The 21,847-nt window shown below is 40.5% G+C and overlaps 1 protein-coding gene across 3 annotated transcripts in view; it reads left to right on the top strand.

The window, feature by feature from the left end:
* Window positions 1–21,847, top strand: part of lhfpl2a (LHFPL tetraspan subfamily member 2a) — a 43,646-nt gene that overhangs the window by 1,856 nt on the left and 19,943 nt on the right. The window contains exons 2-3 of one of the 3 annotated variants that reach the window (XM_078270875.1): window positions 1,469–1,535; window positions 16,430–16,500. The exons of 1 other annotated variant lie outside the window; for it this stretch is intronic. The gene's annotated coding sequence lies outside the window, so the exon portion shown is untranslated. The remainder of the gene's footprint in view (window positions 1–1,468; window positions 1,536–16,429; window positions 16,501–21,847) is intronic. One more of the 3 variants, XM_078270874.1, reaches the window with a different exon arrangement.

Below are 21,847 nucleotides of genomic sequence, written 5' to 3'. Positions count from 1 at the left end.
TGTTGTTTTTTATCGGGAATTCAATGTGCTAAATTGTTGTAGTTCAATGTATTGTCACTTTATTACGAGCTGCAAAGTTGCAGCTGTATGGCCGCTGTGTGGTCTCGGTCATGACTCTATATTCTGTAATTAGCTTGAGTCATTTTGTGTAATTTCTCTTTTTTTAAAGGCACGCAACTGAGCCTCAGATGTTTAATGATGCTTAGGTCATCACTGAATGAGTGACTAGCATTAAAGATGGCGGTTTGTTGGAGTCCACTGTCAGGGATTGCCAGTGGTTTGAGATTATGTGCCAGTGCACGTGGTCCCTCAGGGCTCTGTGCTTGGCCCATTAAAAAAAGGCTGGGCTTCATTTATTACGACCCTTCGTTTAGGCCACAGAAAAGCAAAAAATACATCTCTCTCCTCGCAGCCTGGCAGCGCAGATGCTTCTTTTATATTTTTTTCTTTTTTACTCTCCTTTCCTAAACAGAATGGTAAACTTTCAAAGCATGGAAATAAAATATTACCAGCCTCCTTTTTGCCCCGTGATACTTTCAATGCACGCAAAAATTAAATAAAACAAAAGTTTAACTGCTATGCCATTTAAGCAGACCACATCATCTGCCTTTTGTGTTTTTCTTGAGCTTTAATGGCAGTGCTTTTGTCATTAATCCAGGATGCTGGTGGCAGTTTATGGGATTGGGTCAGTATGTGTCTCCTGGTATGGGGACTATTTTCAGTGGAGGATTTGTTCTAGACATCTCCACGCATATGGATCTTAAATAAACACTTTTATGCGTCTATGAGCGTAAATTTCGCTGCTGATGGAAATCAGACCTGGGCATTATTAGTGTGTGCTTGAAACCAAAGTCAGTGCCGTGGTGTCACCATGACCAGAGTGTGAAATCCACTAATTGAATGGCTGCTCCTGTGTCAGAGGTTAAAACAGATGATTCCGGCCGGCTGGGACTAACATCTGGAATACAGTTTGTAACAGCAAAGCCTGGCTGTGGATATCCTCAAGTGTAGATGGCCCTGATAACAAGGCTGGTTTATATGCATCATATTTCCTCAGACTACTGTTTCACTTGTACATGGAGTTAGAATATTCACTTTCCCAGCAACATCTGTTTTTGACAATCAGCGCTTTTTTGGGGGGTCATTATTTCACCCCACAGTATTCCTTTGTTTTTCAACGAGTGTGGTCAATAAAACTTTCAACAGGAGCATCTAGGAAGTGCTCTAACGAAATCAAAACATCACACATCACAGAGGTTTCTTTAAATACGCATCTTGTTGCCCTAAACATTGTTTATTTGGCTATAAAATTTACATAATGCGAGGAAGACCGTCTTAAAATTGAGACAAATCTTAACTGGGTCACATTACGTTATAAGGATACAGTATCTGTTCCAAGCTTATTAAAGGAGTATTTCTGAGTGAATTAAAAGCAGCTGCTTGTCCGTGTTTGTTTCTTTTTTTATAGAGCCATTTCAGAGATGGTCTGTTTCACCGGTACTGGAAAAGTCTGTGTCACAGTCTGCACATACAGAGTAAGAGAAAAGCGTCCGACAGGCTTTGTTCGCTGACATTTTCCACTGTTGTCCGAAGGCTGAAAAATCACGTTTGAACTAATTCAAACTGAACTAATTTGCTTGAATTCATTTAAACGTAACATATAAAGCCAGAAATAAGTTAAACTACATTGCAGAATTGATGTTTCTAATTTGAGGTGCTCCTGCTGCCTCATTTTGAGGAGCAAGCTAACGTTAATGAAATGCTAACAGTGTTTTATGTCAGCAAACATCCTTACCTTTATCTCCATTTTCTATTTTTGTTTTTAAAACCAAAATGCTTCCACACATGACTTATCAGTGTATTGGTGTTTTGACTAAGCATTCAACGCGCCTCATGCTAGTTTTCTCTATTGTCCATTAGCAAAAACAACAATAGCATAGTTAGCTAGCAACAGGGCCTCCAAGGCAGTTGTTTTTATACATTGTTGATTTTAAATTCGAACACATCATTACAGATTCCTACTTTCAAACCCTACTGTAGTTCCAATTTCGAATAAAAAGTGACAGCCCTAGTAGGGCTGGCCGATATCACCTGAAAGCAATATCATTTTTAAGTGTCATATTTATCTCTGTAACAATTATTTAACGATATCTAGTTAAATACACCTGTGCAATAGATTCTCCGTTCTCACAGTAGACAATTCATTGATTTTATGACCCTGATATTTAACACACCTATTATTTCTCATCTGTTGCAAAATAAGTCCATATTATAATTAGATTTGAATGATACTGATCTGAAGTATGAAGTGATCCCACAGAGAGAACTCTGACCAAGTGTGTTCTTTGTCATTGTACTTTCTAGGGGTAGGTGGCAGATTGTATGAAGGAATGAATTTATCCGTAACATACCCACGTGACTAAAATTAGGTCAGTTAGGGAGTCATAATGGTAGTATTGGTAACTTTCCAATTAAGCCCAGCCCTGAGCCCTAGTCTGCCTCTCCTCTTCATTCGGGTGTTGGATCAACCTTTTTGACTTTTCATGGCACTTGAAGTGAGTTACAGTTGTTTTACAACCTGTCAAAGAGCAAAGTAAGAGCTCAAACTACGTCACTTCCATGTGAAATGTGACAGTGTCCAGCAGCGTTTACGTGATGACCTTTCTCATGTGGCCTCCTGTTCTGAAACAACTGATTTAACTCTCCCAACCCTCCATAGCCCCCTGAATGATACAAAACTTTCTTACTCTCTACGTGTCTCCACACTTCCATGCTACACTGTGGGGCAGTCATGCACACTGATTAGATTAGGCAGCACTGGAGCTAATCACCCTTCTTTCTCCTCTCCCCTGCTATTACTTGCTCCCCATTTTCTCTGACTCTCTCTCCGTCCTCTGGGCCCCCCTGTGGCTCCCAGAGATGAGCCTCTCCTGGGGGTACATCCACCTCCAGCGGCTCTACCGCATTGCTGTTTACTGGGAATCCAACAGGGTGGGGTCCTCATAATAACAAAGCCCTCACCCTACACTTGCCCCCTCTATCAATTGAAGGTAGGCTTGTGTGGAACATACCCTCCCCTATAGAAAGAAAAAGACATCCAAAGAATGACTTGTGGAGGGCAGAGGGGGGGTCAGGAGGACCCTCCAGTCGGGTGAAATGAGGAGAAAGAATCTGCAGTGGGTTTTGTTCCTTTGTGGCAAGCTGGGGGTCAGTCTCAGGGGAATGCACGGCAGACAGACGGTGGGCTTTGCAGCTGCATGGCCTCCAGCACTTTATCTAGTCCCTGAGCAACTGCAGGCTCATTAAACTCTGCTGCTTGTGTTCAATTCACTTCAGTTCAGCATCTCCTGCTTTCCTCCCTGCCATCTATCCTGTCTTTTTTAACCAGCTAATGTTGTATCAGACATGTCTGAATATTGATTAAGCTGGAACTACATTCACTCAAGGACCTCAGCCTCACAGCTGTATGCTAATCATGAAAGGTTATGACCCTCCACAATAGGCAGTCTGTGTGTAATGTGCGATAAGGCGGTATCATATGTTCAGTTTGGCTTAGGTCATGGAAAAGGCTTTAAACTGTGCTAACGAGATTACAAAAGATTGTACATTGTGTTTGTCATACAATGAATGTCATAACTTGCTTTCATGTTCCAGTGGGTTCCCTGTTTATATTAGAGATAGAAAACAATGACTACAAAAGATGGATGTCTGTGGATTTATTACATATTCAAATGTTTATTATTTTCATTATCAATTGATTTTTTGTTTAGTTTTTCTCTGATGAAAGGAACAGTTTGACTTTCTTGCCAAAAGATCGATGCCACTCTTATGTCTGTATTAGGATTGGGCATCGAGAACCGGTTCCAACTTGGAATCGTTTTTAAAATTACGATTCCAGTTGAATCGGTTCTTTATTGGAATCGTTTGAAAGATTTGGTTTCAAATCTGATCATCGGTTCCAAATTTAACATGCACAAGTTTTGGTGTTCGTGGCGGCCAGGGGTTTGTTGTGTTGCAGCCATGGAGCACAGTAAGTGGCACCCTGGTGTGGCCATATTTTATGTTGAAAAAAACCAGTAAAACTGTAAATCACCATCGGATGAAAATAAAACGTTCCTCTTATTTGTGATATAAGCATGTGACCTGTTTCAACTCCACTCCTCAAAGAATTGAAATCGAGAATCGATAAAAACCGGAATCGAACGGAAGAATTGTAATTGGAATCAGAATTGTTAAAATCCAAATGATGCCCAACCTTAGTCTGTATGCTAATTATGAAGCTAGAGCCAGCTGGTGGTTAGCTTAGCTTAACAGCTAAGCCCAAAGGTAAACGCACCGCTAAAGCTCACTATTTAACGTATCTTGTTTTGTTAAATCCTTACACAAAGGTAAACATGACAAGCTGTGGTTTTACACAAAGTAATCTTACTGGAACTATCTGCCTCTTGCTTCCATTTTTATGCTAAGCTAAGCTAACCATGCCCCGGCCCTTGCTTCATATCTAGTGCACAGACATGAGAGTGGTGTTAATCTTGTAACAAAACAATATTCCTTTAATAAAAAGTCAGAAATTAATGAAAATGTAAAGTACTTTCCAGAGCCAGTCAACTGATGAACTCTATCATCATTCGATGGGAAATTTTGAAAAAGTTAGTTTAGTTTTCTTTTGAGTCCAAAGAAATCCCCTTGTCATACTGGTCAAGCTTTCCAGCTGAGCTCTTTCACTCACTTTAACTGTAGATTCTCAGCACAGAGGGCTGATTCCCAGTGTTTGGGCCCCAGTTTCACCAGCACCATGGAAACCCTATTTCGGTTTGGACTGGCAGGCAGTGACCGGTCATTATCACCACTGCACCAGCACCACTGGTAGCCAGAGCACAGCAGCAGGACCAACGGCAATAACGCTCTTTCTGTCTTTCTCTGCATCCTGCCTTGTCAGTCAAAGTTTTAATAGAGGTGACTCATGTTAAATATAAAGCAGGTCACTGGTTTGACCTAATCCTGCTCACATTACTGACTGTATTCACAGTAGTAATGTTTGCCCCTGTTAGTAACTGTTTCTATGCCTGTCAGGCTTTCCCTTTTGCCACAGAATGTCATTTACAATGATAATGTTGATTTAGCACATACTTTTCTTAGTAATTTCTGAGGAAATGGGTTCTTGATTTCAGACAGAAGTAGACAAAAGCAGGTTTTCTCATTTCTAGCTGGAAACCATTGATTTTGTCAGGTGAAATGAGCTGTAGCTAGCTAGCTAATTAAGCTAACGTTAGCTCCATGAGATGGTTGAAAATATTGACTTTTTTAATGTGTCCAGCTGAATAAGTTTTAAATAAGAATCTTATACAGTAAAATGTGTCTTAGGATCTGCACTTCTTGGCTGATATTGTGCTGAAAGACTAATGTTAAAGCTAACATGTCCCAAACCAAAAAATAGCATTCTCTTGAGTTGAATCTATTTTGAAGACATGTAGGTTAAATTAAGAAACATTATTGCTCTTGTATTGCAGTTGCATTGAACTGCATTGAGTTGCATTTTTTGAAGATTCAAAAAAACTATATAAAAGTAACACTAAAGGAAGAAATAAAAGGAATACAGTAAGATATATAGATAGAAACAAAAAATAAATAGCCTACAATATGTGTAATATCAGCCTGCTTGATCAAGTCCTTAACACTTTTGCTTTTGTTTTTTGGATTTATGGAAAACAGTTGCTGTTTGGGGAATTGGTTTAGTGTAAAATGTTTGGTGCTTTAGTGTAAAACCTTTGTGTAAGATTTTGTGTAAAACCATGGTAACTTCTGACTGAATGTCTCCACCTAATCTTCACTCTGGTCACAGAGCAGAGGTCAGCCTAATGGCCTGTGCAGCTGTGAATTGATTTGTAGTGTGAGGGCTCTCCAGGTGAGGGTGACCACTTCACTGAACGGGGATGGGATAATGTTACACCACCTGTGGGACCAAACAGTCACAAGCTTCAGCACAAAAATGAGCCTGTTGTAAGATCTTTTTCCCCCAATGGTTCATGGGTAAATTCAGAGATGTTATACCATATAAAGACACAGTCAGGTTTGATTCTTTACACAAGATCAAACAATACACCCCAAAGCTCCAGACATAATAACAAGCTGATATGAACAGGCGTAATTGAATTTAACCGGTATTTGCCAGGCTATTTTTCCCAGCCACAGGCTCGTCAACAAATGCATCCTGTTTGATTCAATCTCAGGTATGATCAGCACCGACATGGCTCCGGTTAAATCAACAGTTTCAGGTTCAGCTCAGAGTCAACTTCCCCTCCTATGTTGAACTCATAACCTCTCCACTGTCTAAATTTAATTTATTTTGCCAAAGAAGCATCTTTGCGGCAATAGTTCACTGCAGTTGTGATGCTTCTGCAAGCAAAAGTAAGTACTGCTGTTTCATATCCCTCTTCAACTGTCTCTATTCAGTTGACCTTTTTGCGTTAAATCGTCCAAAGCCTTTATAAAACATGCATACTTGCAGGGAATGAGGAATTTCTTTGTTTGCTGTTGTCATTTGGGGCGGCCCTGAACTGCTAAGTGGTATTTGCACATCTGAAGACAGCAGGGATTATTGCTGGCTACATGGAGAAGGGAGAGTAAACACAGGCACAAGAAAAGTGAATCACAGAGGGCTGTAATAATAGTGTAAGGAGACAGAGCGCAGAGAGGAAAAAGAAAAAGGAGAGCAAAGAGTATGAATAAAAGACGGAGAGAAAGAGTAGGTAAAGCTTTTGTTTCACAATTAACTGGAGCGGCCCTGGGTCGGACATCTGTGATCCATCTCCCAGGGGCAGGCGTCTGGAGCTGCCTTTGTACCCTCTTCCTCCCCCTTCTTCTTCTTTCACCAGCATCGTGACTTCCCTTTGACAACCTCACTGCCCCATAGATCATTTACTCTGAGTGAAACCACTTTTTTTAAATAACTGCCTCTGACCTCTATCCATTACTTTGTCCATCTGTTGAGGTTCATATCCAGACCGATATGGTTTTGAAAGCACTGGTTTTTCCACTAAGCTGATTCACTAAACCGAGAGCATTTGGTAAACAGTATCCAAAGTGCATACATTAGAAAATACCTGGTCTTGCATATTACTATAGTTGTGTAAAATGGAGCTTTTCCAACATGCAGACGTATGATAGACATGTGAGAAATCTTTTACAAACATGGCCAATGTCCTTTAGTTCACCAGTGGTGGTGACACAGCTGCCCATCACTTTAACGTGTCTTATTTTGTGTTTTAGTTTGTCTGACAACACAATATAGGGTTTAAGTAGGGATGCACTGGCCCAACGTTTTCTCTCCCGATTCCATACCGATCCGATGTCAGTGCTCTATCTTTTTATCTATCTAATTTAAAATGTGAATACCTCACAGCTTGGAACTTATTAGAATACTTTATTATCTAACATAACATGCCAACCGTGACTGAATGAATGTAACTTATAGCATTTTTTTGAATGACAAAGACAAAACTAAACGTGCAATAACATAATTTTTCATCCCTGGCGGATCAGATTGGTGCATTAACCTCTTTATTGTTGACCAAACCATCATTAAGCCAAGAGCAGAAATAATTGAATTTATTAGAATAGATGTGTGATTTTGAGGACAGCAGAATGTAAAGGGATGGTTCAACCATATGACACATTTTTCTCACTTACATCCAGTGGAATGTTTCCACAGACCTCCCTATCAATGTTTTTGTTTTTACTGGAGCTACTTTCCACCAAAGAAATAGTTGACAATGTGCTCTGTGGATTATCCAGAGTTACAGGGACACTCTCTTTCTAGAAAGAGATGTTGCCATTTTAAATGTCACTTTTCAGCACCACGAAAAATATTCAGTTCACCTTTATTGTATTTAGGTGAAGGCAGAAAACTCTGGAATTGAGGTTTTTGTATTTTGGGTGAACTGACCCTGATAACATCAAATGCAACACGTGGCATGAAAACTTTCAACACCTAAACAACATTTTAAGTGTCGACGTAACTCAATTCAGGCAGTGTAATGGCAGTCATGCTCTTCCAAGATCATGTACTGTAAACACTTATTCTCTTCTGAGGATGGTTAGGCACATTAAAGCAGCCGTTATGGCCTTGTTACTGCCGAGCCATTAGATTCCTGGGGGCCAATAGCCTGTGACACTGAGTGGGAATCTTTATCACTGTGGGTTCACAGGTTCAGAGGCTGGACAGGAAAGATGATGCCTCTTTGTCTTGTAGACATGATAACACAATTTGGCAAACATTAGCGATGCTGCAGCATCGCTAATGTTTAGCGATGCTTCAGTCCTGAAAGGAGGGGAACGCGTGTGTGTGTGTGAACTCATGTGAAACCTCTTTGCCCATTATGTCTGTCATCATGTCTGGTAGAAACTTGGCTCTTATCCAATCCAGATAAATGACCTTCCTATCCACATTAAAGAGCACACTAATACACCTGTCTTCTATCATATAGAGAGACCTCAAAGATGACTTCATCACATCAGAACAAAGAAAGCAAGGTACAAATCAGTTAAAAGTTATCACTTTTGATTCCATATCTGTTTTGTTTTTAACCTTAGAAAGCACTTTCTCTCTAATAAGAATTATAAACCTGTCTCGATGAATGATGCAGCTGCAGCCATCTGCTGTGTTCAACATTGAGCTAACAGACTAATCACTGCAAGGTGATGTCATCTTTGTGTGCTGTGTGCGGTCTGTGGTTTACAGGCAGGACACACACATATATGTATGATTGCATACACACACACACACACACACACACACACACACACAAGAGGAAATTGGATAGAGTGTGGCTAATCATTGCATTAGTGCAGAGTGTGTAATCAGCATGAGCCTGAGGGAGTAAAACACACCTTGTGTTTTTACTTTACAGACCGAGTTCTTTTGTAAACGGCTTGCGCTGCAGTGTGTTAAGTGCTTTTGTGTGGAGGTGGAAAGGGGTGTGTGCTTGTGTCAAAGGAAATTACGGGTCTAACTGAGGAGATAGAGCTGGACGCTAGTGTTGTGATGTCATCTAAAAGGGGTATAATGTCACTGAGTATCGATTTTTAATGTACAGATAATCATTTTTAAAGAATTCTAGGAATAAATGATCTTTTTGAAAAATGCATCAGAGGGAAAATCTTTGTTTCTCTGCCAATTTACTGCTGAAATGTGATAAATAACCGCGTTCTTTGATAAAAAAAATAAAGAAAAGTTAAAGTTACAAGCCTGTGTACGTAAAAACTTCGAAGTAGACTGTTAACTACGACTCCCAAGGTGCATTTCGACAAAAAATCGCACTGAGCTTAAATGCACCGCTTATGACAGATGGAAGCTGAAGATGACAGTGTCTGCAGCCTAAATCAATTCACTTTTAAATTCTGGGTCAATTGTGGCTGAATTCAGCAACGCATGGCGTCGTGAATTTACTACTTACTGCTCTGACTTCTGCCTCTGACTGGCTTTTTCTCCATGGCAACGGTGGCCGAGGTTCATGGGTATTCTAAAATTTACATCTCTCCGCCATGCCAAAATGACACACAAAACATGATTTCTCAGAAACAAAGTGAAAATAATTAAAACTGGTGGCCGAAACATAAACCTATAGAAACGTTGCATCACCTGGGAGAGTCCAGTGTTTTTTTTTTTTGTTCAGTGACATTGAGGATATCGTTTAAAGAAAACATGTAAATGGACATAAACCATCTTCATGAGACTCATTGTGGCTGTGTGAAACAGCATTGTGTTCTGGCTTCTAGTTGCCGTCAACAGGCCGAGCTCGCACCCAAACCCAAAGCGGAAGCTGCACAGGCTCCAGAAACCCGACAGTTTTCCCTCCTCTCTTTGAAGCGCTGCTGGCAAGGCTTTCAAAGCCCTTCTCTCTTAGCGCTGGCTCCTAAAATAATGTGTGGTAAATGTAATACAGCTGCCCAGCTGAGTGGGAACAGACAATGCTTATTATTCTCAAGAACAATAATTGCTTCTTCTTTATGTCTCACCATCTTTTGTACATTCCATACATTTTACATGACAAAATAAAGCATCATTATCAACTGCCACTTGTTTTTTTTTTTATTATTAAAACAGGACTGAAAAATATTACACAAGTATGATACTGAATCCACTGAGCGGTTTCTGTGGTGCTGATGCAGCAACAGCTTGCTAGTCCTGTAAAAATGTTCCAGAGAGAGAGAGAGAGACACACACACACACACACACACACACACACACACACACACACACACACACACACATACACACTGGCTAATGAGCACGATGTTGAAGTCATTGTTGGTCAAGTCTGTTTTGTTTTGTATGAATAGACAGCAGCTGTGATGCCCATGCAGTTCCAGTCTCAGAAGAGGGGGCTTATATAACCCAGTTTACACTTACAATATGTATTGTGTTTTAAATTCCAGAAACATGTGTTCCCACATGGATAGTAAGTCATAAAAATCAATTTTTTTGTGTTCACACACGCTTTAGATAAACATGTATTTGACCTTTCGGATCAGCCAGGTGAGGTGCACAAACATCTGTCTTTGTGCCTGATATCTGCCTGTATTTGTACGGCTTCAGTACTCTTTAAATATTTGCTCACGGCTCGCTCAGCGATTGCTCCAAATCGCTTGTTTGAACACTTTGCAGAAGCAGTGCATTACAACGATTAGTGAACGGAGCTGGCTGCTGCGTGTTTCCTAACACCTGTGTTGTGTATGTTAGCCTGAGCTGGTTATTTTAATGAGAATGCTCTCTGCTCAGTCTCACATGCCTCCCATTACTGCCCAGAGAGTGAAGAGAAGAAGAGAGGACTGGAGGAATGAATGTTAAACAGATGCAGATGGCATTGGAGGATGCAATATTAGTGCTTGATGTGTCACAGCTTTAATTAAGTCAACCTTTGATTTAGATGAAACGGCATCCACAAGTTGCCCCTGCTGCATGTGCAGCTACCGAAACACCTAAAGGAATAGTTCGACATTTTGGGAAAATAGTTTGAATTAGTTACTGGAGATTAGAAGACCAATACCACCCTCAAATCTGTCTGTTAAATATGAAGCTGCAGCCTAGCAGGAGGTTAGCTTAGCTTAGCATAAAGACTGAAAATAGAGGAAAACAGTGGCAGAAGTAGGGGCTGCAACTATTATAAATTATTATTTTCCATCATCGATTAATCTGCCATACAGTGATTTTCTTGATGAATTGTTTGGTCAATAAAATATCAGAAAAGTTCCAATATCCTGGAGCACAAGAGGACGTCATTAAATGTCTTGTTTTGTCCGACCAACAGTCCAACACCTAAAAAGAATTATTTAGAGAAATAATCATGTAAGACCAAGAAAAGCAGCAAATTCTCATTTTGGAGAACCTGGAACCATTAGATGTTTGGTATTTTTGGTTGAAATATGACTTGAATGATTAATCCATTCCTAAATTATCTGATTCCTTTTCTTTTGATTGACTAATTGATTCATCTAGTCATCATTGCTAAAGAGAAGAAAATAACCCACGCCTATCAGCACCTCTGAAGCTCACTAATTAACATTTAATATCATAAACATGACGAGGAACCAGCCGAAACTCCAGGAAGTCACTGCTCTGGGCCAAGAAATAATCCGGCACATAATCCCCGCCGTGAAACCACAACTGTGCGGATTAAACAAACAAGATGTAAAATGATAATTGGTGCACTTTAGAGGTGATGGTAGGAAGTGATTCCCCCCCCCCACCGCTACAACTCTTTATGCTAAACTGAGCTAATTGCTTCAGATTCAGCAGACAGAGATGCATCTAACCCTCAAATGCTCCTTTAAATGTTAACAACCCACATACTTCCCTTCCATCTAGCTCTCCTATTCCCAGAGCCCTTAAAAACTATAAGAAAGACCCTTTTGTGGTGGGCATGGCTGCAGTGAACATACCTACAGACACCCCCCCCCCCCAAGTCCCCACATAATGGCCTGCCCCCAGCTGTAAAAGAGTTCAACAGCTCAACTCCAAAAAACAGTGCCTTAACCAAGAGGTATTCCTAAGTTAAGTGCATGTTGGGGTAGCCTGACAAGCCAGACCCATGTCAAGAGGTCAATCCGAGGGGCGGGATAAATGGTCTTTCAAATTCCCTCTGCACGCAATAGGATAGCACTACAACCAGACAGAGCAATATGGTGATGATAGAACTCCGAACACATCTTCCTTTTTTAAGAATGACTTCAGTGCCGTTCTTTGTTCTTTTCTCAAAGAAAAGGTTAACTCCAAGTCTTCCAGAAGACCGCTGTTCCCAGCAGCAGCAGCCATAAACCCGCCTACCGACTCTATACACGATATGATTGGCCTGACCAGAGTTTGGTTTTTCCAGTTTGCAAGCCAACAGAGAGTGTCTAGACCCCCCTGGCTGCAAAATAAATTTGCTGCCACTAGGGTGCGTCTAGATTTCTAGGCTAATGTTGGGGCATTTTCAGCATCACTTTAAAAGGCCAGTATAGCAGTAACACTTTCAACACAACTGAAAATTGCCCGACAAGAATGTACACTGTTGAGGTTCTCCTAAGGACAAAGCATACTGTACGATTATTGTATTTTTCTTTGATCACAAGTTACAGCAGTGCTGCTCCTGCCCTTATCTTCATGAATTTCATGGAACTTCGAGGTTCCTGTTTTCACCCCTTTTTCTTCTCAGATTTCAGTGTGAGAAAAAACGGGAGAGTCAGGTGTTTGAACTGTTTGTGATAAGATGTAACTAATACAAAATGACTTACAAACAATCAAACCGAATCACAGCAAATGTGTCGTATAGGTGTCTTTATCTTCGCTGCTGAATGAATAAAAAATACAAAAGACTAAAAATGTAATTCAATGATTTAGAGGCCTGCCGTATGGTTGGTATGCTGTTTATTAGTGTAGTGATTCCAGTGAAGCTTCTGTAGGAATATCTGTGTATTATTTCAAGCTTATTCCATAGTTTTTGTGGCAAAATCACTGCTTGTTTTTCCACTGTTCATAAACCCAATGCCAATGTTGATTATACCTTATTTGATCATGTAATATTTCATATATCAGAGTATCACTCAACATTAACATAAAAACAAAGTTGGTGTTTTTCGACCTCAGGGCCTTTTTTTTTGTCCACACCTGCTTCTGTAGAGCAGGTCAGCTTCAGAATGACGTCAGTGTTTGAATTGTGGATGTTTCAGGCACACAGACAGGTGTGAGGAGTGCCTTGTTGCACGGTCATGGAAAGCTTGTATCATGTGGATGTGCCGACAGTTTTGTTGTCATAACTTAGAATTCCTCATGGGGGCGGCAGAAACTACGCACTATAGCTTTAAGATACTTAGTATTAAGTATCGGTTCAGGCCCCGTTTAGGCACCGGCACCGTTTTAGCACCGGTGTCAAAAAAAAGAAAATAAACGATTCACACTTTGCAGTGTTTAAGTTGGTCCAGTAATTTAACAACTGTGTGACTGAGATAGCATGTGTTTGTATACGTTACCATTTCCTTTTTTTTTTTTGCAGATGCCTGTAGTGTCAGAAAAAGGCAAAAGAGACTATCTTATCTATCTTGAAGGAAAGAGTCGATTAGGGATTTCTTTGCCACAGAGTTTACAAATCTGCGTATTTTACCAACTTAGAAATAAGATCTAAAATGAAACTGGGTAAAAAGAGGAATAAAAAAATCATCTTTTGGAAATTGATCTTAATGCCTTAATTAAAAAAAATTAGGAAATATCCAACCTTTAAGGACACCAATTTTCTTTGTGAATGAATAATGTATCGTAAATAAATAAATATTCTTTCTTAAAATACAGGGGGCAGAAGTCAGTACACCCCTATGTTAAATTCCCATAGAGGCAGGCCAAATTTTGTTTTTTAAAGGCCAGTTATTTCATGGATCCAGGATACTATGCATCCTGATAAAGTTCCCTTGGCCTTTGGGATTAAAATAGCCCCACATCATCACATACCCTTCACCATACCTAGAGATTGGCATGGGGTACTCTCCATAAAATCATCTCTCAATGCAAATCAAATCAGCTATAAGGCTAACTGAAATAAAACCATGCCAATCTCTAGGTATGGTGAAGGTTATGTGATGATGTGGGGCTATGTTAATTCCAAAGGCCAAGGGAACTTTATCAGGATGCACAGTATCCTGGATCCATGAAATAACTGGCCTTTAAAAATAAAAAAAAGCTCTATGGGAATTTAAAGCGTAACTCTCGCCAAAATGCAACCTAGGGTCTTTTTGTGAATGTACCCGAGTCAAACTTTCGTTTAAAAGCATATTTAGGACGGAATCACCACTTTTAAGATTTACCGTATTTTTGTTTTTCGGTCAAATGGCCTTTTGAATGGGAGTAATAGGGGCACTTTTATGCTAGCCTCAAAATAGCTATTTTTAAAACACTAAGAAGGCTCGACACAACATGAGACTTTGCTCAAAGTATCACCAGGGGCTCTACACCTTAACTACACCGGTGCACAAGGGATATCCTAAATCTGTGGCTACTTGTTTTGATATTGACTCGTTTTGACTGCCGAGGTGGTAGCAGCCGGAAACAACAAGAGCTGCGGTGAGTTGTTCAAAACCTTTCTTTTTAGTAAACTCTGGGTACACAAACAATGTTCTCAACGCTTTCGTTAAAAAGGTTTAAAGGTAAAAGGTTGGATTTTTCCTCATTTTTTAAATTAAGGCATTAAGATCAATTTCCAAAAGATGATTTTTTTATTCCTCTTTTTAGTCAACTTTAGCATGGGTCATAAACTTACAGTGCCACTGTACATGTGTGTTTGTGAGAAGCACTGTCATTTAAAAAGCACACACACAATTAATAGTTTCAGGGCATTGTCACAGAAACCTTTGTCCTTCAAAACCTCCACCTTCAGCTTCTTTTGAAGATATACCTATCTATGTTTGAAGAACAGCCACCAGTTATCATCATCTAATCTGCTCCACTCATCCCACTGTAGCGATTTTGTGCACTGCAAGCTCTGCAATCCTGTTAATGTTGTGACTATTGAAGTCTGACTATTGACCCGAGCTGAGTGCTGCTCTCTCTCTCTCTCTCTCTCTCTCTCTCTCTCTCTCTCTCTCTCTCTGGACTGTATCCATTAAAAAGCCTCAACAGTGGTGAGAAAAAAGGGCAACAGAGTTGTCCATTAGTTAATTATCTACAGCCTGACGTATGTGTGCCATTAGTATGTGGAGGGCAGAAGAAGCTCAATCTGCTGCTGACACCAGGAAGATGTCTGATGATTTGTCAGTGCTATTGAGTCTAAAGGACAGATTGCTTTCTTGCGTCATGGTTATATTGATACTGGGATTAATTATATCATTTGTAGTCTTGCTCCTACGTACTCTAAATGTTATAAGTTAAAGGTTTATGGCGGAGGCAGACTGCCTCGCCTGAAAAGAGATTGCCTCCATTTACGTTAGAAGGAATTATGATACCTTTTATGAAATACAAGATTAAAGCATTATGGGTTTTTTTGGCCACTTGGGGCCAAGATGTTAACACAACAATGGCATATTATCACCTTATAAAGTTGTTGTGGTGAACTAGTAAGCAAATAGTTGCCTATTAAACATCCAGCAGATACACAGCAACAGTGTCATTAATTTGGAGTCGTGTTTCTGGCCACCTGAAGAATATATGTCCAACATTCACGCTCCTTTTAGCTCTGTTTATGGTCTCCACCAACTCCTGAGGGAAATGTCTAGCTCTTTGGCTGTTAAATGCTCCACTATGTTCACCAGCTGGTTACTAACTTTGGTCACCTGCAGTTTGGTGCTGGGCAGAGGGTTTTTCAGAGTTTTTTTTGCTGGTGAGAGTGAATCACAACAGTAAAGTTGCACTGCCTTTTGAATTTGTACAAGTTGAAAAAGTAGAAGCAAACCGCTTAGTCGGTCACAATCAAGTGGGAGTGTTGTACATAAAGCAATCAGTTAAAGTTGATTACTAGTTTGAGTCATATTTTAATATCTGTGTTGATTTCAGAGTTAAAATTAGGATGCAGGAAAATGGGATGTGTTATAGTTCAAAATCCATTTCACACAGGGCTTATGATTTATGGGGTTAGGGCTAGACTTATGGTTTATCCCTCTTACTGATTTTGCTGGATTATATAATACACACAATGTGTTTTGTTGTGCTAAACATGCCACGTCACGTCAAATAAGGGATGCAGACATCGGCGTATGATTTTTATGAACATGTGAAACTGTTTACAAGTTTTCTCCAGGTGCATTTGCTCGTCTGTCTCAGGTTTAGATGGAAAATACCAACGAGCAAGAAGAGAAAAAGATGCTCATTTAAGTTGTGGAGCCAACTATGACCAAAGTGTTGCTCTCTGGAGATGGTATGGTTTTGTGATTTGGACTCATTGTTGCATTGTTCCTGCTCTCTCTACAGGTTGTGAGGAGTTGAAAGATTTGGATCGTTTGGATCTAACTGAAGAATCTGTCTCTGCGTCCACACAAGAGGTTGGTGTTGTGGTTTTTGTTTGAGGTGTATTTGCCCTTTAATTTAATTTAATTTAATTTCATTGACTTGTGACTCCACTGTAGAGATTTTCCTGATGTAAGACCCTTTGGAGTTGTGTAGACTAACAAAACAAACAGAAGCATGGTTTCCTGCTTTTCTTGTTATGATCTTATTGGGGTTCCTGGCCACCTGTCTGTTTCTCGGGGAAATACAAGCTGTTCCCATGGCCCCTATTGTTCCAGGCAGGTGTTATTGAAGTCACTGCTTTAAAGTCAGCTTCTTACTGTGAGCAATTGCTTCCTACATGAACACAAAGTCATCTAAAGTTAGAACAGTTATGGTTATTTCACGACGGGTTTCTTTATTTGTGGTTTTCTCTGCTATCCTTTCACTTTTTTTTTAGTTGGGGCTCAGTTGAAAAAAATTTACATTTGTGGAGTGGTTTTTGCTTTTGCTGCCAGGGCACTATCAATCAAATCTGATCAACCCACATCCGTACAGTCCTGATGATTAGCTGAGTTTTTGATGTATTTTTCTGAACTTTAACTTTGGTTGTTCCTTATTTAGTCGTTAATATTATACGTTGAAGAGAAATACTGAGGTTTCAAAATCTGAATCGGAATCAACTTGAATGGCCAAAGAGTCATATTTCTTTCTTAGAGTAATTTATTTGGATACATTTTAAGGGGATATGGAGGCAAAAGTAGTAAAAATAAGTTCAGGGCAATGTCTGAAACAAAAGAAGCCAATTTTCTGTTGCAATGTACACTCAGTTGCCAGTTTATTACACCTGCTAAAATAATGCAGTCTAATACAACAGCCTTGCAATGAATCATGCCTTCATAAATGTTTTAATAAAATAAACTGTTTTGGGGAGGTTTTTGTTTAATTTAGGGCCATTTCAGAGGCTGTAATTTACAGTGCTGTTGAATTGCATTGGATTCTACTGAGAGGTGTTTCTAATATACTGATAACTGCTATATACTGTATATATATATATATTTTCACTACCCTGTGAATCATCTTGAGACCCCTGTTTTAAATGATGTGTACTGCTGTGACTGTAACCTTTAGTTAACTGAACGGGAAACAGCTTCTACCAACAGCTTCAAGTTCATGCTGTATTTTCATTGTCTGCCACGCTCCTGACTCCTTGAAATCTGTCCGGTATATTTATCTGGATGAAGAAGGAAGTTGGGGGTGTTGCGGGGGTGATGGTGTTTTTCCAATATGGAGGAAAACAACAGAGTGAGAGATAATTAGCAGGGACCACCTGTGAAGGCCATTTCAAAGTGGAAAGCCCCGCTCTAAGATAATAAACTGAATTATTTGTCACTTTGCTCCTAAAATAGGGAGACTCCATGTCAGCGGTCCACTTCCTGTTATCTCACACATGTTTTTGACTCTACCTCTTGTGTCTTCACTCTGTATTGGACACATCAATGGGAACAGGCTGTCACTGAGGTTTTTATCTTTTGAATGAAGTTCAAACACACTCTTATTTCTTATCAGGAAGTTTGATAAAGAAAAACTCATGTTATTGTTTTTAAATACTCGCAGCTGTCATCCAAGGCCCATTTACTTTAGAAATATGAGACATGACAGGTTTTATATTCTGCCATGTTAGCTCTAAATCAGACACATTTTTCCTATTGTGTCTGCAGGATATACCACAGTGGTGTCCAGTGTTTTACAGGTTTTTGTGAGTTTATAGAAACGCGTGACTGTTCAACACTCATCTCTTTGTCTGCAAGTGAAAGCACTTACTCATCTCACTTTACTCCCCCGAAACCAGTCTGACAATAGCAACACACTTCTTCATTTCTCAGCTTCCCACCTCTTGGTTTTGTCCTCGCCGTCTCTTTTTCACTCGGCGTCTCCCCTCATTTGTCTCCATCCCTTGTCTCCTCGCCTCCTACACATGCTGTTACCGTTGATTTGCCAAGCGCCTGCGAGCGGGGATGATATCACTTGATACTTTTATTATCCGAAACTCGAGAGAGTCCGGTGCCAACGTTCCTCAGCGGTGCTTACTTTTGATTTTGACCAGGGTATCAGGTTAGGCTTGGAGTGCCCACAACAGCAATAGCTCAGCTCCCCGGGGGCATTTGGATAAAGCAGCCAGCGAGGTCTCAGTTTGCAGGGGAAGTTAGGATTAAACTGCCCTCATCCCAAGCACAAAACATAGTGAGAACAATGCTTTTAGCCCTGCAGAGAAGACGGCCGAATACACCCAGCTCAGCAGAGTGACTGATTTCCTGAGTCTGGTCTGGAAAACAAAGGCACAGGGATTTGAAGTGGAAGGACTTTTCTCTTCGACCCCCTGTGTTTATGGTCCCCGGGGCTGTTTGCAGGGCTAAGGTGGGGCTAGAAATGGTTAAGCATAATGGAGACAGTGTTAGGCCTGAAGGCCCCCAAACTCTGCAGCTCTCTAACAGTGGGAACCAGAGAAGTGCTTGAGGCTCCCCAGTCCATCAACAGTCAGAGGAAATAGGTGTGAAGAATGTAGCCCCATATTTCTTAAAGCAATATCTCTCAAACTATTCCTTTTAAAAGGAGCTGTACTCGATATTCAGAACATTAATTGCGTCCTGAGCAGAGAATGAAGTCACACACGGTCCGGTCGCGAGCGCATGTGAGTGCATTTCAGTATCTTTTGCGATGGTATCAGACACAGAGGGCCGTGACAAAGTCAGTTGGTATTTGACGAGCAATCCCAGACCAAGGAAGGATGACTTGTAGTCAATGGTTTGCCTAAACAGGTACATACATCTTAACAAGACTTAAGAGTCTACAGCTAGTAGCTCTGTAAGACTGCACTGTTAGCATGCTAACATGCTGATGTTTGGCAGGTATAATGCTTACCATGTTCACAATCTTACTTGGTGTATTAGCATGCTAACATTAGCTAATTGGCACTAAACTAAATTACAGCTAAAGCTGATGAGAATCAAAGTACAAAACAAAAAAGTATTGGGTAAATTCAATCAATCAAACAATCAACATGTATTTATATAGCACTTTACAGCAACCAGCAGGTAGCCAAAGCTCTTTACATCAAGAACCATGAATAAAACAGCATAACCTACAATAAAAAGAATAAAAACCTAGAAAACAATAAAATCAGAAAAGGTTACATAGAAACAGGAGGAGGAAAGTAGTAGTATAATGTCACTACTATGTACTGAAAGCCATTTTAAATAAATAAGTTTTGAGTTTGGATCTATAGAGAGCTACATTTGTAATAGTGCAAATGTCAGGGGGTAACTTGTTCCAAATTAAGATCTTGACCTGATGATGATGGCACTAAATAAATAAAAAAACATTTCACAATTCATCCTGAGGGGAATATGAATGTATGTGCCACATTCCATGCTAATCTATCCAGTAGTTGGTGAGATATTTCAGTCTGGACAAACTAGTCTACATCCATGACGTTCCACTTCCGGGATTGCTTTCTTTTCGGCCGGATGTCCGTTACCTTCCGCTTTCTTTGTGTTGGAATTCTAAACATTGGTGGATTTCTGAGGACTATAGTTAACTGCTCCTCAGATCTCTGCAGGGTAAACCCAGACAGCTAGCTAGACTATCTGTCCAATCTGAGTTTTCTGTTGGACAACTAAAACAACTTTTGACTATACACATGTTCCACCAAAACAAGTTCCTTCCCTATTTTGCAGCAGCTCCGTCCGGTGCTTAGCGCCTCCCAAGTCGATTGTGATTGGTTTAAAGAAATGCCAATAAAACAGACAACAAACTCTGGTTTGTTGCTGTTCCTCAGCCTCTTTAAGCCTCAGCTCAAAGGAGCACGAGCTGATATTTAACTGCTCAGAGATGCTATACAGACTGCGTCAGACCAGAGACAAAGAAATTCTCTTCTGTGGCACAAAACAATCTTTTCACAAGATGACTATCCAGAGAAACCCTCCCTCCCCGTCTGTGGCGGTCCGGTTGGCCACCCACTTTGAAACCACTGTGATGTGTCACTTGGTCTATGTTTTCCATCACTCTCTTAACCCTTGTGGCGATGGCTCACCATGCGAGGGCTGTTATGGTCAACATGAAAAGATGAGGGATTGTTGACCTCCGCCTTCCTCCACAGAGGCACAGCTGAAGAGTCTCTGCTTCTGGAGTGACTCCTGCTCCACCTCACCACTCAAACCAGACTGACACACAGTCAGATTGTATAAACAGATGTTTCCAAGGGGGAAACAGTTGACCACTCACCCTGAGATCAAATAGAGGTGTGCATGTTTTGTATGCCCAGGTCCATGTGTGTTTTTTTATTACGTTCTTGATGTATGTATTTGGACTAAAAAGGCTCTTGGGATGGGTGAAATTGTTTTCTTTTTCCCCTCATACTGCTTGTTTCTCCAACTTTTTCCTCTCAGTCGGAGGTGTTAGAAGTCCTTGGTGCCTCTGCGAGGCAGGTGTGCTCCCTACTGACCACAAGCTGTGGGTTCTGTTCACCACTCAGGTCTCTGCACAATTATTCCTTTTCTCCTCGTCTCTCTTTCCCACGCTCCCGTCTTGCTTTCCCCGGAGCTCCAGTGTTGGGATTTCCTCACCTTCAACACATCCGTGTGTTTATGCTCCAGCGGCACTCCCCACAGAAAGTTCATAAATTAGCAAATATATGCCGCAGAGATATCTCTCCCACACTATGATATGTTCAACTACAACCGCCGTTGACAAGAGCGTAATGGATAAAAATGATGTGGCGTGACCTCGCTGGGGAAATGTATCCGTCTCTTGACCTCAGTTGTCGTATTAAATAAATGGATCGGTGTCAGATATGTGAATAAGATGTTGAGGTTGTCAGTGAAGATATGCTATAGCAGAACACATTTCATGCAGCTTAACGCTGAGATATGTTCCTTTCTGCAAGTAACTTTTAACACCTTCAACGTTTAAAGTCATGAAAGGAGATGGTACAAGGGCTGGATATTGTTTTGGTGCTGACTTAAATGTGTCTGTAGCACGGAGTATTAAAAACTGTCAAGTACTAAAAGCTGGCTCTGAATATTTGGTCTTCTTGACTTGAAAGTTCCTAATTAAAATCAAAATTTGGCCGATGTTAGACTGGTTGCTTGCATTTAGACAGCATTTAACAAAGTTTTTTATGGAAAAACATGTTTATATTTCTCAAAGTATGGTATGGAAAAAGTGACATATTGGTCCCGAACACCCAGCACGACACAGCTAGATGTTAAACATCTGCCTCCATGTGCCTGTTGATGGGATTTACGCAGCCGGGGCCTTGAAGTGGCCAGATGGTCGTAGCTGTGTCCTCTGTGGGATTCAAACTTAGCTCAGGCTTCTCTGATTTCACGAAGAAGCGAATGT

The sequence above is a fragment of the Sander vitreus genome, chromosome 16 (genome assembly GCF_031162955.1).
Source record: "Sander vitreus isolate 19-12246 chromosome 16, sanVit1, whole genome shotgun sequence".
NCBI classification, from domain to species: domain Eukaryota; kingdom Metazoa; phylum Chordata; class Actinopteri; order Perciformes; family Percidae; genus Sander; species Sander vitreus.
This window is presented reverse-complemented; position numbering and strand designations above follow the sequence as displayed.